The sequence below is a fragment of the Neophocaena asiaeorientalis genome, unplaced genomic scaffold (assembly GCF_003031525.2).
Source record: "Neophocaena asiaeorientalis asiaeorientalis breed wild unplaced genomic scaffold, Neophocaena_asiaeorientalis_V1.1 scaffold519, whole genome shotgun sequence".
NCBI classification, from domain to species: Eukaryota; Metazoa; Chordata; class Mammalia; order Artiodactyla; family Phocoenidae; genus Neophocaena; species Neophocaena asiaeorientalis.
The window spans coordinates 753,874-769,551 of record NW_020173486.1 but is presented as its reverse complement, the minus strand read 5'-3'; positions in this window follow the sequence as shown (position 1 = coordinate 769,551).

Genomic DNA, 15,678 nt, shown 5'->3' with positions numbered 1-15,678 from the left:
TTTTTTTTTTTTGCGGTACGCGGGCCACTCACTGCTGTGGCGTCTCTCGTTGCGGAGCACAGGCTCCGGACGCGCAGGCTCAGCGGCCATGGCTCACGGGGCCAGCCGCTCCACGGCATGTGGGATCTTCCCGGACCGGGACACGAACCCGTGTCCCCTGCATCGGCAGGCAGACTCTCAACCACTGCGCCACCAGGGAAGCCCCCACTGTTGGAAGATTTTTAATCACAGTTTCGATTTCAGTGCTTGTGATTGGTCTGTTCATATTTTCTATTCCTTCCTGGTTCAATCTCAGAAGGTTGTGTTTTTCTAAGAATATGTCCATTTCTTCCAGGTTGTCCATTTTATTGGCATATAGTTCCTTGTAGTAATCTCTCATGATCCTTTGTATTTCTGCAGTGTCAGTTGTTACTTCTCCTTTTTCATTTCTAATTCTGTTGATTTGAGTCTTCTCCCTTTTTTTCTTGATGAGTCTGGCTAATGGTTTACCAATTTTGTTCATCTTCTCAAAGAACCAGCTTTAAGCTTTATTGATCTTTGCTATTGTTACTTTGATTTCTTTTTCATTTATTTCTGATCTGATTTTTATGATTTCTTTCCATTGGCTAACTGGCTTTTTTTGTTCCTCTTTCTCTAATTGCTTTAGATGTATGTTTAGGTTGTTTATTTGAGATTTTTCTTGTTTCTTGAGGTAGGATTGTATTGCCATAAACTTCCCTCTTAGAGATGCGTTTGCTACATCCCATGGATTCTGGGTTGTTGTGTTTTGTCATTTGTTTCTAGGTATTTTTTGATTTCCTCTCTGATTTCTCTAGTGATCTCTTGGTTATTTAGTAGCGTATCATTTAGCCTTCATGTCTTTGTATTTTTTACAGTTTGTTTCCTGTAATTGTTATCTAGTCTCATAGTGCTGTGGTTGGAAAAGATACTTGATATGGTTTCAATTTTCATCAATTTGCCAAGGCTTGATTTGTGGCCCAAGATATTATCTATCCTGGAGAATGTTCCATGAGCATTTGAGAAGAAAGTGTATTCTGTTTTGGGATGGAATGTCCTATAAATATCAATTAAGTCTATCTTTTCAATGTATCATTTAAAGCTTGTGTTTCCTTATTTAATTTCATTTTGAATGGTCTTTCCATTGGTGAAAGTGAGGTGTTAAAGTCCCCTACTATGGTTGTGTTACTGTCGATTTCCCGTTTTATTGCTGTTAGCATTTGCCTTATGTATTGAGGTGCTCCTTTGTTGGGTGTATAAATATTTACAATTGTTATATCTTCTTCTTGGATGGATCCCCTGATCATTATGTAGTGTCCTTCTTTGTCTCTTATAATAGCCTTTATTTTAAAGTCTATTTTGTCTGATATGAGAACTGCTACTCCAGCTTTCTTCTGATTTCCATTTGCATGGAATATCTTTTTCCATCCCCTCACTTACTTCTAGTCTGTATGTGTCCCTAGGTCTGAACTGGGTCTCTTGTAGACAGGATATATACGGGTCTTGCTTTTTATCCATTCAGCAGTCTATGTCTTTTTGTTGGAGCATTTAATCCATTTACATTTAAGGTAATTATCAATATGTATGTTCTTATTATCATTTTTTAAATTGTATTGGGTTTGTTTTTGTAGGTATTTTCCTTCTCTTGTGTTTCCTGCCTAGAGAAGTTCCTTTAGCATTTGTTGTAAAGCTGGTTTGGTGGTGTTGAATTTTCTTAGCTTTTGCTTGTCTATAAAGGTTTTAATTTCTCTGTCGAATCTGAATGAGATCCTTGCCGGGTAGAGTAATCTTTGTTGTAGGTTTTTCCCTTTCATTTCATTAAATATGTCCTGTCATTCCCTTCTGGCTTGAAGAGTTTCTGCTGATAGGTCAGCTTTTAACCTTATGGGGATTCCCTTGCTGATTTTAATATTTTTTCTTTGTATTTAATTTTTGATTGTTTGGTTAATATGTGTCTTGGCCCGCTTCTCCTTGGATTTATCCTGTATGGGACTCTCTGCATTTCCTGGACTTGATTGACTATTTCCTTTACCATATTAGGGAAGTTCTTAACCCTAATCTCTTCAAATATTTTCTCAGTCCCTTTCTTTTTCTCTTCATCTTCTGGGACCTCTATAATTCGAATGTTGGTGTGTTTAATGTTGCCCCAAATGTCTCTGAAACTGTCCTCAATTGTTTTCATTCTTTTTTCTTTATTCTTCTCTGCAGTAGTTATTTCCACTCTTTTATCTTCCAGGTTCTTATCCATTCTTCTGCCTCAGTTAGTCTGGTATTGATTCCTTGTACAGAATTTTTAATTTCATTTATTGTGTTGTTTATCATTGTTTGTTTGCACTTTAGTTCTTCTAGGTCCTTGTTAAACGTTTCTTGTATTTTCTCCATTGTATTTCCAAGATTTTGGATCATCTTTACTATCATTACTCTGAAGTCTTTTTCAGGTAGACTGCCTATTTCCTCTTCATTTGTTTACTCTGGTGGTTTTTTGCCTTGCTCCTTCATCTGCTGTGTTTTTCTCTGTCTTCTCATTTTGCTTAACTTACTGGATTTGGGGTCTCCCTTTTGCAGGCTGCAGATTTGTAGTTCCCGTTGTTTTTGGTGTCTGCCCCCAGTGGGTAAGGTTGTGCTGTTGTAAAAACACCAAAGCCAATAAAATAATCTCAGAAATTTCAAGCACCAAAGGTTTATTTCTCACTTGTACTACACTACACGTCAGTTGAGGGTTGTCAAGGGGTCTTCCTCCACATCATCCTTATTCTGAGGCTCAGGCAATAGAACACCCACTCTCTGGACAATTGAAGGTTGCCATGCAGGATTGACATAGAGATTTTAAGTGTCTCAGATGAACAATTAAATGATCTGGCCTCAAAAGGGCACATATCTCTAATCATAATTTATTGGCTAGAAGTAATCATAAGGTCCCTTCCCACCATAAAGGGGCTGAGAAGTGCCATTCTGCTATATGCTCAGAGATTCTAAGAATTGAAAATAGTTGGTGAATAGAATTAACCACCAAATTTGGTATGTGTAGACACAAAATTCAGGATACTACTAGGCAACATGGAACAAGAAGTGAATAAAGGAGGGATACAAAAGAAGAGTCATTCTATCTTCAATATTTTATTTTTTGAAAAAGTAAAGGGAAGCTGGAATGAAATATGGGAAAATATTGAGATTTGGCAAAGCTGAATGGTAGGTGCACAAGTGTTCATTTTATCATTCTATATAACTTTCTGTATGATGGAGCTACTTAATAAGATTTAACATATGAGAAAAAATAAATTAACAGTTAGTTATATTTAAGAAGAAAAGAGAGAAAATATTAGGAAAGAGAAAGGCAAACTAACCTCAGGTACAGAGATCACTAAAGGATATATTGTACATTCCCAATGTTTTTTAAAACATGACTGGAATGGGTATTTTCTAGAAAATATATATATTCCCCAAATGACTCAAAAAGACAAAGAGCAGAAATGGACTAATAATCATAATAGAAATTGATAAAGATATCAAAGAACTATGTTACCTTCCTACCCAAATTGTCAGGATCAGGTGGTTTCACAGGTGAAATTTTCCGTATTTTGAGAAGTCGATAATATGATGTTCATTTATTTAATGCCTAGTAAGGCATATGCTAAGTGTTTTATATTCATTATCTTTTTTTTAAGAATAAATGTGGTGAAATTTTATTTTTTTTCTTCAAGTTTTACTGAGATATAATTGTCATACAGCACTGTATAAAGTGTACAGCATACCGATTTTAGTTACAAGCATCATGAAATGATGACCACAATAAGTTTAGTGAACATCTATTATCTCATATAAATACAAAATAAAAGAAAAAGAAAAAAAATACTTTTCCTTGTGATGAGAACTCTTAGGATTTCCTCTCTTAGCAACTTTCATATATATACAGTAGTGTTAATTACAGTAATCATGCTGTATATAGTCATCGTGCTGTATGTACATCCGTAGTACTTATTTATCTTACAACTGGAAGTTTGTACCTTTTGACCACCTCCATCTAATCCCCCCCCACCCCTACCCCCTGCCTCTGGTCACCACAAATCTGATCTCTTTTTCTATGAGTTTGTTTGATTTTGAAGTATTATTGACCTAGAACACTATGTTAGTTCCTGTTACACAACATGGTGATTTGGTATTTCTATGTATTTCAAAATAATTGCCATGATAAGTCTAGTTACCATCTGTCACGAAGATATTACATAGTTATTGACTAAATGCCCCACACTGCACATTTCATCCCCATGACTCATTTATGGTGGATGTGTGAAGAAGATGAGAGAAATTAAGAGGTACAAACTTCCAATTACATTAATTATTTAGTGATGTCTTCTGAAGAGACCCATTTAATGAATTTTATTATTATTCTCATTTATAAATATCAAAACAAAGAACAAGTAGTAGGGCCAGATTTTAAATTCATTTCTCTGTCTACAGAGATCATTATTTTAGAAGTTATAACCCTATAACTTCTATGAATTTTAAACTGTTTTGGAGCATGGAATGACAAGGAAACTTTTCTAATTATTTTTTAAGGGAGCATAATACTAATACCCAACCTGAACCTGATGAGGATAACAAATGTGAAGAAAACTACTAAAAAATATGCATTACATGTATTGATGCAAAAATCTGAAATGAAACATTTGCAAATGTAATCCAACCGCAGATAACAGAATAATGCATAATAATGAAGTGGGAGGCACTCTCAGAATGCAAAGAGTTCAATAACAGGAATCCCTTAGGAACTGAATAAATGTAATTTACCATATTAATAAGTCAAAAGAGATAAAAAATATGATCATACTGGTAGATGCCAATAAAGTATTCATAAAATTCAACCTTCATTAAAACATGAATGCCTCCTTAAAAAGTGTAATATATAACACAAATTAAAAACCTTATATTTTATTGCAAAAAAAATTGAAAAGACTGAATGTAATTTCAGGAACAAAATTAAAATGCTGCTTTCACTATTATTATTTTAAATTGCTTTAAAAGTGCTAGATAATGCATTTAGACAAGAGAACAAAATAAAATTTTACATATTTGATATGAAGATAAATGCAAAATTAATATACAGTGATTAATATCCATTTATACTAACAAAAGCAAGTTACAATATAGTGGGAAAACCCCATTTAAATAAGCAGTCAAAAGTAAAATGAAAATAAAATAACAAGGAATAAATTTAACAAGCAATGCATAAGTACTAAATGAAGAAAACTACCATATAAAACTTTACTGAGGGAAATTAAAAGAAAAAGTCCTGAATAAAAGTAGAGAAATAGAGAAAAGGTAATAATTTAAAGATGTCAATTCTCCCTGTGTCTATAAAATGAAGATTAAAAGTTATTTTTCATCCTTCAGATTGATAACAAAGAAAAATATTAGCAAAGATTAAAAAACATGAGGAAACCTGCTGTTAGGAAAGGTGTGGGGTGTGGGCACATTCATGAATGACAATGAAAATGCAAACTGTTCCAGCTTTTTGGAAAAGCAATTAGCATGTGCTTTCTTAACAAATTAAATACATGACTCAAACTAAAAACCGCATGTTTAATCATAAAAAATTTAAAATATCAAAATTAACTTCCAAGAACAAGAGAAGAATGCTTACTATTATAAAGTTATTTTGAAAGTACTAGGTACCTATGTTCTGGAAATGCACAGACAGAAGAACACAATAATAGTTTAAATATATATCTAGTCATATACTGTAATTAGAAAATATAATACAAGTAGCATTTTCAATTTTTGGGTAAAATGGTGGACTAATCAATAAATCATCTAGGGGAAACATTAGCTACTGAGAATAGTAATAGTAATAAGACAGTCCAGCTAATATTGATTATATTCTTACATGTTCCAGTTTTGTTCTAAATTCTTTGAATGGATTCTTTCATTTTAATCACAAGCCTATGAGTTAGGGAGTATGATTACCCCTTTTTTACAGATGAAGAAACGGACTTCAAGAGGTTAAGTGATTTTCTCAAGGTCACTTGGCTATTAAGTGGTAAAGCCCAGATCCATGTCTTTCTTATCATAGAATTTAACACTAGCTGCCAAACTTGATTATTACCTCACTCTGAAGCACTCAAATAAATTACAGATAGATCAAATATTTAGATGTTAAGAATTAAATCTTTGTAGAAGAAGATATGCATGAATGCTCTTTGTGATCTTGATGTGGGAGATGCCTTTCTAAGCCTCACTGGTATACCTAGAAGCCAAAAAATTTGATAAATATGATGACATAAAAAAATGTAAAGTTTCTTCTTAGCTAAAAATACTGCAATGAAAGTTAAAAGACAATCTGGGAGGAAGTATTTGTAGTACATTTGACAGACTAATTTTCTTAATATTCAAAGAGACTGCATAAATCAAAACTAAAAAGATGAGCGACATTATTTAAAAATGGGCAAAGAACATGAAAAGACAATTGAGAAATGAGTTGAAAATGATTATTAAAAATGAAAAGATGCTCACCTTCACTAGTTATCAGAAATGTAAATTAAAATGAGAATTTTTCACTCTTCAGATTAATAATGAGGAAAAATATTAACAAAGATGAAAGAACATGGGGAAACCCACTGTCAGGAAAGGCATAGGATGTGGGTACATTAGTGCATTGATGGTGGGAATGCAATTTGTTCCAGCCTTTTTGGAAGGGCAATTACTGTTGTGCCTTAAATTTTTTTAAATTAAATATTCTTTGGCTCAGTAGATTTTCTGGGAATATTTCCTAAGATGATACCCCAAAAATGCATAAAGGTGTATGCACAAACATGATCACTGCAACACTGTTTTTTGTTTTTTTTTTTTTTGCGGTACGCGGGCCTCTCACTGTTGTGGCCTCTCCCGTTGCGGAGCACAGGCTCCAGATGCGCAGGCTCAGCGGCCATGGCTCACGGGCCCAGCCGCTCCGCGGCATGTGGGATCTTCCCAGACCGGGTCACGTACCCGTGACCCCTGCATCGGCAGGCGGACTCTCAACCACTGTGCCACCAGGGAAGTCCCTGCAACACTGTTTTTAATAGGGAGCATTTGGTAACAAACAACTTAAACATCAATCAAGTGAAGAGTGGCTTAGTAAAGAGCTGTAAAGCCAGGAAAGAGAATGCTCAACAGTCATGAAATCGGTGATATGAATGGACATGAAAAGAAGTCCACAATACTTTGATGAGTGAAAAAAGCAACATCCCAAATAGCATGCATAATATAACCTTATTTGTGTAAAAGTATATGTAGGTGTGTGTGTTTACATGTGCACATACATGAATGTATGACAAAAAAATCTTGACCTTTTGTTCTCTCATTATTTCCACAGGGTGTCTCATTCAAAGAAACAACAGTCGATCATCTCAAATACTCAGAAAGCAACTTTACTCTTTACTTCCTACTCTGGAAGATTGCCATAGTGGAGAATACATTCCCAGTACACAACAAAACTTCTCCAGCACTCTCTCCTCTTTCTCTCTGTCTCCCTCTAGGTCTTCAGTGCTTCTTCAATTCACGCAATTGGAAGAACAGCTTTAAAAATCACTGATGCATAGCACAGGGAGCTTTGTGACCACCTAGAGGGGTGGGATAGGGAGGGTGGGAGGGAGGGAGATGCAAGAGGGAAGAGATATGGGAATATATGTGTATGTATAACTCATTCACTTTATTATAAAGCAGAAACTAACACACCATTGTAAAGCAATTATACTCCAATAAAAATGTTAAAAAAATAAAGTTCAAAAGTAAGTGACAACTTAAATGATATATGGAATATTTTGCTGACTTACAAGAGCTTGCAGAATTAAATATGACCCAGTTCAAATGTTAAAAAAAAAATCTCTGATGCATGTTACTAGTTTATCAGCCAGAGAGAGAGAGAGAGAAGTTTCTCATTCCCAGTGTCTTTCCCCAAATTTCCGGGGGCCAGGCTCACACTGAATTAAAATGGCAGCTTCTCTATTACTCAGGTAGAGGAGATAAAGGGATAGGGTATGGTGGGAGAGGGAAATTCATAGGAAAAAAAGGCCCTGGGCAGGTAAAACTACAAAGATAATTACAGAGATAAATATATATTCTTAACCAAGGCTTCCTGGTTATTTTTCCAATTAAAGATAGGTTAACTTGTTTGCATTGAAAGGTTCCCCACTTTACAATGCTCTTAATACAATAACTTGTTCTATACCATTTGAAACAACTTCTAGCACTTCCTGTGAGGCTTTCCTATGCGTACTGTAGAGACATGGTATGTTAAAGATTTGTGACTTCATATGTAATTTCTTGAATTGTATGTAGACATTTCTACATGTTTTTAGACCAGAATTTCTCAATCTAGGGACTATTGACAATTTGGGCTGAATTAATCCTTTTCCTTGATTGGAGGTGGGGAAGCTGACTTGTGTATTGTAGAATTGTTAGTAGCATCTTTGGCCTCTAGCCATTTAATGCCCGTAGAGCCTCCCATTTCCCCCTCCGCACGTTGTGACAATCAGAAGTATGTCCAAACATTGCCAACTGTGCCATAGGGGTCAAAAATGCACCTCATTGAGAACCACAGGAATTGACAGACACCCTTTTTGGAGGCATAAGATAGTTTATAGATATAAATATATGCACACATATATGTACATCTATATTATATATATAAAATCTTTTTTGTATCATGATAAATTCTGTTTCAAATTTGTGCAATAAGAAAAGAGAATCATGTCAAAAGTAAGCACCCCAAAAAAGCCAAAGCTCATACAATAAATATAGATCTATTTCTAAAATTCATGAAAGGCCAATTAGATAAAAAATCATGAGAAAATGTCATTACAACAACAAAAACGGCAGTGATAAAAATGCTACATAGAACTGAAAAATGCAACTATCAGGGGTGAGAGACCAGCAGAGTTCAGCCAGAATCTAGTTAGAAGTATTCTACAGGGAAAACAGAGGAGTACTCAAATTTATTTTTTAATCATTTTGTTGTTTCTGTCTTTCTTCAAGGCAGAATATGCTTAAGCTCATACTGGGATTGTTTCTGCATAATTCTAGATTGATGGAATGAATCGGAGAATTGCATAAACTCCCTGGTGAATTTACCATCTGCCTAGGCCCTCTGAATATTTTCTATGACTAAACTCACTGAACAAGTGAAGTTGAAGGTATTGCTGAGTGGAAAGAAACAATGAGAATATAAAATAGAACACACAAACATCAAAACTCTTGCCAGTTTAGACGCCCACATTGCAAACTCGCTTTGGGGGAATTTGTCAATGTGCCAATGAGCTTCTCCTTGCTTTCAGAAGAACTTCTTACTGTGATGAAAATCTTTGGTGACACACTGGCATCAGATTCATCTTCAGCACTAAGAGCTACTAGAATTAAACAACAGCAAAAAACAAAACAAAAAATAAATCCTAGAGTAATGCTCCCACTGGTACAGCTAGCCAGGCCATTCTTAAGGAAAGCTTACGGTACACAGGCTTACAGTTAAATCTTAGTTCAAATGCAGGCCTTGACAGTGATCTCCAGGACACTTTCCAGTTTCCACTTTCTACACCTTTCAGTTACAGAACCTAATCAAATACATCTAACATGCCATTTGTCCATTTACTGTCAGCAGAAATTCATGAGAACTCTTCATTCCCCTCTCCCACCCATGCTTTGTAAAATATTCTCTTGTAGGCAAGAAGTCTCATTGAACATTGTGCGTTTCAGAAAAGCAATGTTTCTGATAACTTTTGATTATTCATATGATATACTGAAATTGGAATAGACAAGAACAGTATTTTAAATCTATCTAACTGTTTTATATATTTTATTCGTTAAGGTTTTTGCTGTTTCTACCATGTTTGTGTAAGTCTATGCTGCTCTTAACAAGCTGCAACCAAAACCCAGACCATTAATTTCTCCAGATTCTCACCTTTATGCAGATTTTTAAAAAAACATTGAAGCACATAGATAAACTCTGCTTCACTAGAGAGGTATCCTTAGGTTAGAGATGTATAAGATATAGTTCTTGATATATTGGTTCAGACAGGAAAGGGAAGAGTTGACACACAAAATCTGTTATTGCTGTATAGACCAGGGGTCAGCAAACTAAGTCCCTTGGGCTAAAAACCAAGCCATCATCTATTCTAAGTCCCTTGGGCTAAAACCAAGCCATCACCTATTTTGTAAGTAAAGTTTTATTGGAATTCAGCCAAGCCTGTTCATTTACATATTGTCTACAGCTGCTTTTGTGCTGTAAAGGCAGAGTTGAATAGTTGTGACAGAGACATTGTGCCCTGCAGAATATAAAATTCTTGCTACGTGGCCCTTGGTAGAAAATGGTTGCCAGCTCCTGGCATAGACTATCAAAGGGAAGGGATTGTAAAAATAATCCAATGCTCTCATTTTGTGGAGGGGAAAATAACTGAGGCTTAGAGGGTGTGTGTGGTTTGCCCAAAGTCACAGAGTTTATCAGTAGCAAAGTTGTTACTAGAAACCAGGTTTCCTGATGTCCTTTAGGGGAAATGGATACTGCCTCCAAGAATTATAACTGAGGTCGACAGGTTTCCAGAGTTCATATTTCAGCCTATTAGACATCACAAAAGTTTGGGGTTTTAGGTAGATGAGTGAAAAGACAGATCTCTGAACTAATGCTCCCTTGCTTTTTCCTTGAGATTAAATGAGACAATGTAAGTATGTGTGTAGCCCAGCACCCAATGTGAGTTAATTTCCTTTTTACTTTCGTAGCCTGACCGCTGTAGTAGCTTGTTGTGAGGCCATACTTGCAACTAAAGATAGAATTCAGCCTTGGAATTTAGGATTACAAATCCAGTCTTTGTTCTAGAACACCAAATGAACAATTCAAACATAGAACATTAGGAATCAGTTGGGGTAAATGTTCCTTTGCATCTGTTACTACACTTCTGAAGTAATGAGAGAATAATCATTGTTTCTTCACTGGCCTTCCCCAACTAGAGTAAAACATTTCTAAATGGTTATCAAATGCAATTCTCCTTCCAAAATAGGCACCATCAGCTGCTTATTAACTGATTTTTAACTGAGATAGTGAAAAAGTAATCACCCACTTGCACTGCAACGTCTTGTGGTAAGAAAGAACAAGAAATAGCAATGTGCCCACGTGACTGTCAGCTGTGCTAACTATCTACATTCCTGTGCTCTGTACTGTTGTAGTTTCTAAGCAAAATAAATTATTTTGTGTGGAAACAGTAAGGAGAAACAAATGGCCTAAACACAAAAGGCTAATCCTACACAGAAATAAGGAAAAAATTATTTCTTCCTCCATTCTCAGGCTTTATCCAAGGCTCTTCACTTCTAATTTAACATATTCCCCAGTGTAATTTTATGCATTTTAGCATGATGAATTACTTCGCACAAATGTGTATGATGGCTTATACGAGTAAGGCAAGATAACTAACAGAGATAATACTGCAAATATCCAGTTGAGAGACAGCGATGTGCTGAATTAAACAAAAATGAAGATAGAGTAAATGGCTTTGTTTGAAGATGTTAACCAAGTAAGAATCTTAAATTCTTCCTAGAACAACATGGTGCGGGGGGGAGTGATGAACCAACAAACATGAAGGAGATAAAACCCGTAAGACTTCTGGTTATGGGTTGGGTAGAGATGATGCAGAAGGAGAAAGAAAAGTTAATTATGACTGTCAGTTTTCTATTGTTGCTGTAACAAATTACCACCCATATTTGAGTGGCTTGAAATAAGAGAAATTTATTATCTTAAAATTCTGAAGGGCAGAAGTCCTAAATGGATGTCACTGAGATAAAATCAAGGTATATAGGGCTGTATTCCTTTTGGAAGTTCAAGGGGAGAACTTGTGTCCTTGTCTTTTTCACCTTCCAAAGGTTGTCCACATTCCTTTTCTCATGTCCAATCCTCCATCTTCAAGACCAATAATATTGGACCAAGGCCTCTCATGCTGATGTCTCTCCACTGTTCTTACTCTGCCTCAGTTTTTCACTTTTAATCAATCTTCTGATTACATTGGGAAGACCCAGATAATTGCCCTATCTGCTGATTAGCAATCTTAATTCTGTCTGTACCCTTAATCTCTCTTTGATGTGTAATGTAGCATATTGATGAATTACAGGGATTAAGACATAGACATCTTCAGGGACCATTATTCTGCTTACCACGGTGACTTTTTGAATTGTTCCTTGAATAACTGAAATATTATTGTAGCTTAAAATACACGTTTCATGATAAGTAAAATCCTTACAATGTCCTAACAAGGCTCTCTATGTACTTAAGAACTATGGCCCTGGAGATAGACTAAATTAGATTTGAATAATGGCTTTCACGTTTAATAGTTTTGTAAACACATAAAAATATATCTCACAGCCTCAGTTTCCTCATCTGCAAGATGTGGAAACTAGTTATATGGTGAAGATTGAATAAGGTAATGATGATAAAGTGCTTAGCACAGTGGCTGGCTCAGCGAATATTAGCTACTAGTTAGTACCGAATAGAAATATAGGTGAAGGAAAGTTGGTGTTTAATTTTGGACATATTGATATGAGTTGTTTGAAAAGCAACTGTTATGTGCTGCAATGTGCTGGTATTTGTATTTGGAGGTGGGGCCTTTGGAAGTAATTAGGTTTAGATGAAGTCAAGACATTAGGGTCCTCATGATGGGATTAGTGCCCTTATAAGAAGAGACAAGAGAGCTAGCTCTCGCTTTCTCTGGCTTGTGAGGATACAGCAAGAAGGCAGTCATCTGAAAGCCAGGAAGAGGGCTCTCAACAGAACTTAACTGTGCTGGCACACTGATCTCAGACTTCCTAGCCTCCAGAACTGTGAGAAATAACTGTCTGTTGTTAAAGCCACCCTCTCTATGGCATTTTGTTATAGCAGCCTGAGCATTCACCCTTAGAGTTTAGAATTCTCTTTTTTAAATTAGTGTCCAATTATATTTATCTCCTAGTCCATTCTTTCTTACTCTCCTAGAAGACCATTTCATACTACCTCTTCTCTCCTCAAACTTTTAACACCTCCTTGCCCTTGCTCACATTCCGCAAAATATAGAAGCAGTCAGAACTTCCCAAAGCTCCCAATTCTTCATCTACACACCCATCTGTACCTGTGGTCATGTATTCTACCTTCTATCTTGTTGCTATGGGTGACTGCTCGAGCTCCTGACTAAGCCAAAACCCACCCCAACTTGTGCACTAGATTCCATCCTTTATTGCCTACACAAGCAATTTCCCCTCTTTCCTCTACATCTTCAAACCCTCCCCACTGCCTTCAGCATACAAACATTTCAATATTGCTTTCATTATAAACAAAAAAGCTCTCTTGACCTCATGTCCCCCTTCAACTACTGCCCCATTTATAGCAAAGTTTCTTGAAACAGCTCTCTACATTCCTTATCTGAAATTTATCTACTCTTGTTTTTTTCTTGAAGTATGCAAATAAAGTTTTACCTCACCAATCCACTTAAGCTGCTCTAGTCTTAGATGACTTCATCGTATTTGACCCGTCAGCAGGATTTGACACAGCTAATCACTTCTAACTCTAAAATACTCTTAATATGACTTCTATGACATTACACCTATTTTGTTTTCTCTACATTTTTGGCCAATTCTTGCAAGTTGCTTCTGTTTGTTCTTCCTCATAATCTATCCTTTAGAAATTGGAATACACCAGGCTTCAGTTCTTGTATCATTTTGCTTTTCTGTCTACTTTCACTCACAAGGTGATTTTATTCAGTCACATGATTTAGGCATCTATATGCTGATGACTCACAGATTTATATCTAGAGTCTGAACTGACTGCACACTCATATCCAAAAGCCTAAGCAGTATCACCACTTGGAAGTTTAACAAGCATCTTAAAATCAAAGTATCCAAAACAGTTTCTGACAATCTCCTCAAATCTGTTATTCCCATAGTCTTCCCTGTCTCAGTGAGTGGCAACTCCATTTGTTCTGTTACTCAGGCCAAAAGCCTTAGAGTTATCCTCGATTTTACTCTTTCTTTCAAAATATACATTTAATCCACCAGCAAGCCTGTGGATTCTAACTTCAAGACATATCCAGAATCTGACAACTTTTCACTATCTCCATTCCTATCACCCTGGTCATAATCACCATCATCTATTTCTTAGATTATTGCCAGTTGCTTCCTAACTGGTCTCTCTGCCTCCATCCTACAGTCTGTTCTCAGCATGCAAGCTACGCTGATCCCATTAAATCCTGCTAAGTCATAAGTTAAATCATGTTATTTCCTCTCTTGAAAATCCCCTCAATTCCTTCCCATCTCACTATAAATAAAATCCAGAATGCAATGTCCCAAAGCTTCCATATCAGTGGTACACTGGCAAGTCACAACTAGTTCAACTAGTTCTATAGAAAAATAGTATGTGTGTGTACACATACACACACACACACATTCTATAGATACAATAAAATTTACTGATTTAAAGGATGACAAGCACACAATTTACAAATATTTATAAAATATACAACATTCTTCTTTTCAGTAAATTCCATGTAGCCAATTGATTCTTATGAAATGCTTTCGTTGACTTTTGCCAAACTCTTATATCCATAGCCAAACTATGGTTGGAGACGAAGAATGTGTTTAGTTTCCAACATGAATGTTGGTTATTTTCATTTGCATTAATGAGTAGCATTCAAGTGAAATAACACAGATGTATGTTGTAATGTCACTGGTTCATCAATGACAGGAATGATAACCTCACTGAATCAGATTATAGTTTTCTAATATTGATATTCAAAGGATATTTCCTCAATATTCTGTACTGTTCACAATGTAATGCCTACAGTTGCAACACCCTTTTAATTGTAATGTTCATTGGTAACATTTCCTATATCACATACTTAAGCATAGAAAATCAACAACAACAACAAAAATCAAGCCCTTATTTGAAGCATTTTCAAATATCCATGGTGTAACTATCCCCACCATTGCTGATTTTAAACTACTAACTTGATGTCACTGAATGAAGAGATTGTAATATACATTCCTCACACTCCATTATTTAGTATTTCCATCAGACAGATACAATAGACCTATAAAAGTTGGAGTCATGGTCACAGGTTATAAAATACATGTTCAAGGGCATTCTTCTCGGGAGGTGGTAAGCGCCTCAGTAAAATTGGCGGCCGGATCATATTTAGAGGTCACATCTCCCATTGAAGCTGTCAGATTTAAGCTAAGAAGTACCCGTGACTTTGATGGAGAGGCTTGGGTCTTAGAAGTATGAGTATCTATTAAATAGAACTCAATTTTATGTGTCTGGAATTTAATGCCTTTCTGTTTTCTCTAAGCATTTGGTAAAGTCTTGTTAAATTTTACAACCCACCCTCAGCTAACTCTGGAGGGAACTGAAGGGAAGGTTATTTTCCATGCTTGTGGGAAAATAGTAAAGGGAAGAATGACAGCTAAGCAATGGAACCAAGTTAGGAGATGGCTGTAAGTAGACAGCAATCTGGAATCAGAGAGCTGGTTGAGAGCCAAATCCTTTGGCATTTCTAGATATACAGGAGGAGGGGAACTTGGTAGAAGATAGGACTTCTTACTGTTGCATAGGACAACGGATTAGATTTGTGATTTGGAGTTTAAAAAAAAGGTTCCAGTGAAGACTAGAGAAGCCAGTTACGTAATTGAAATGCAAAAGAAAAT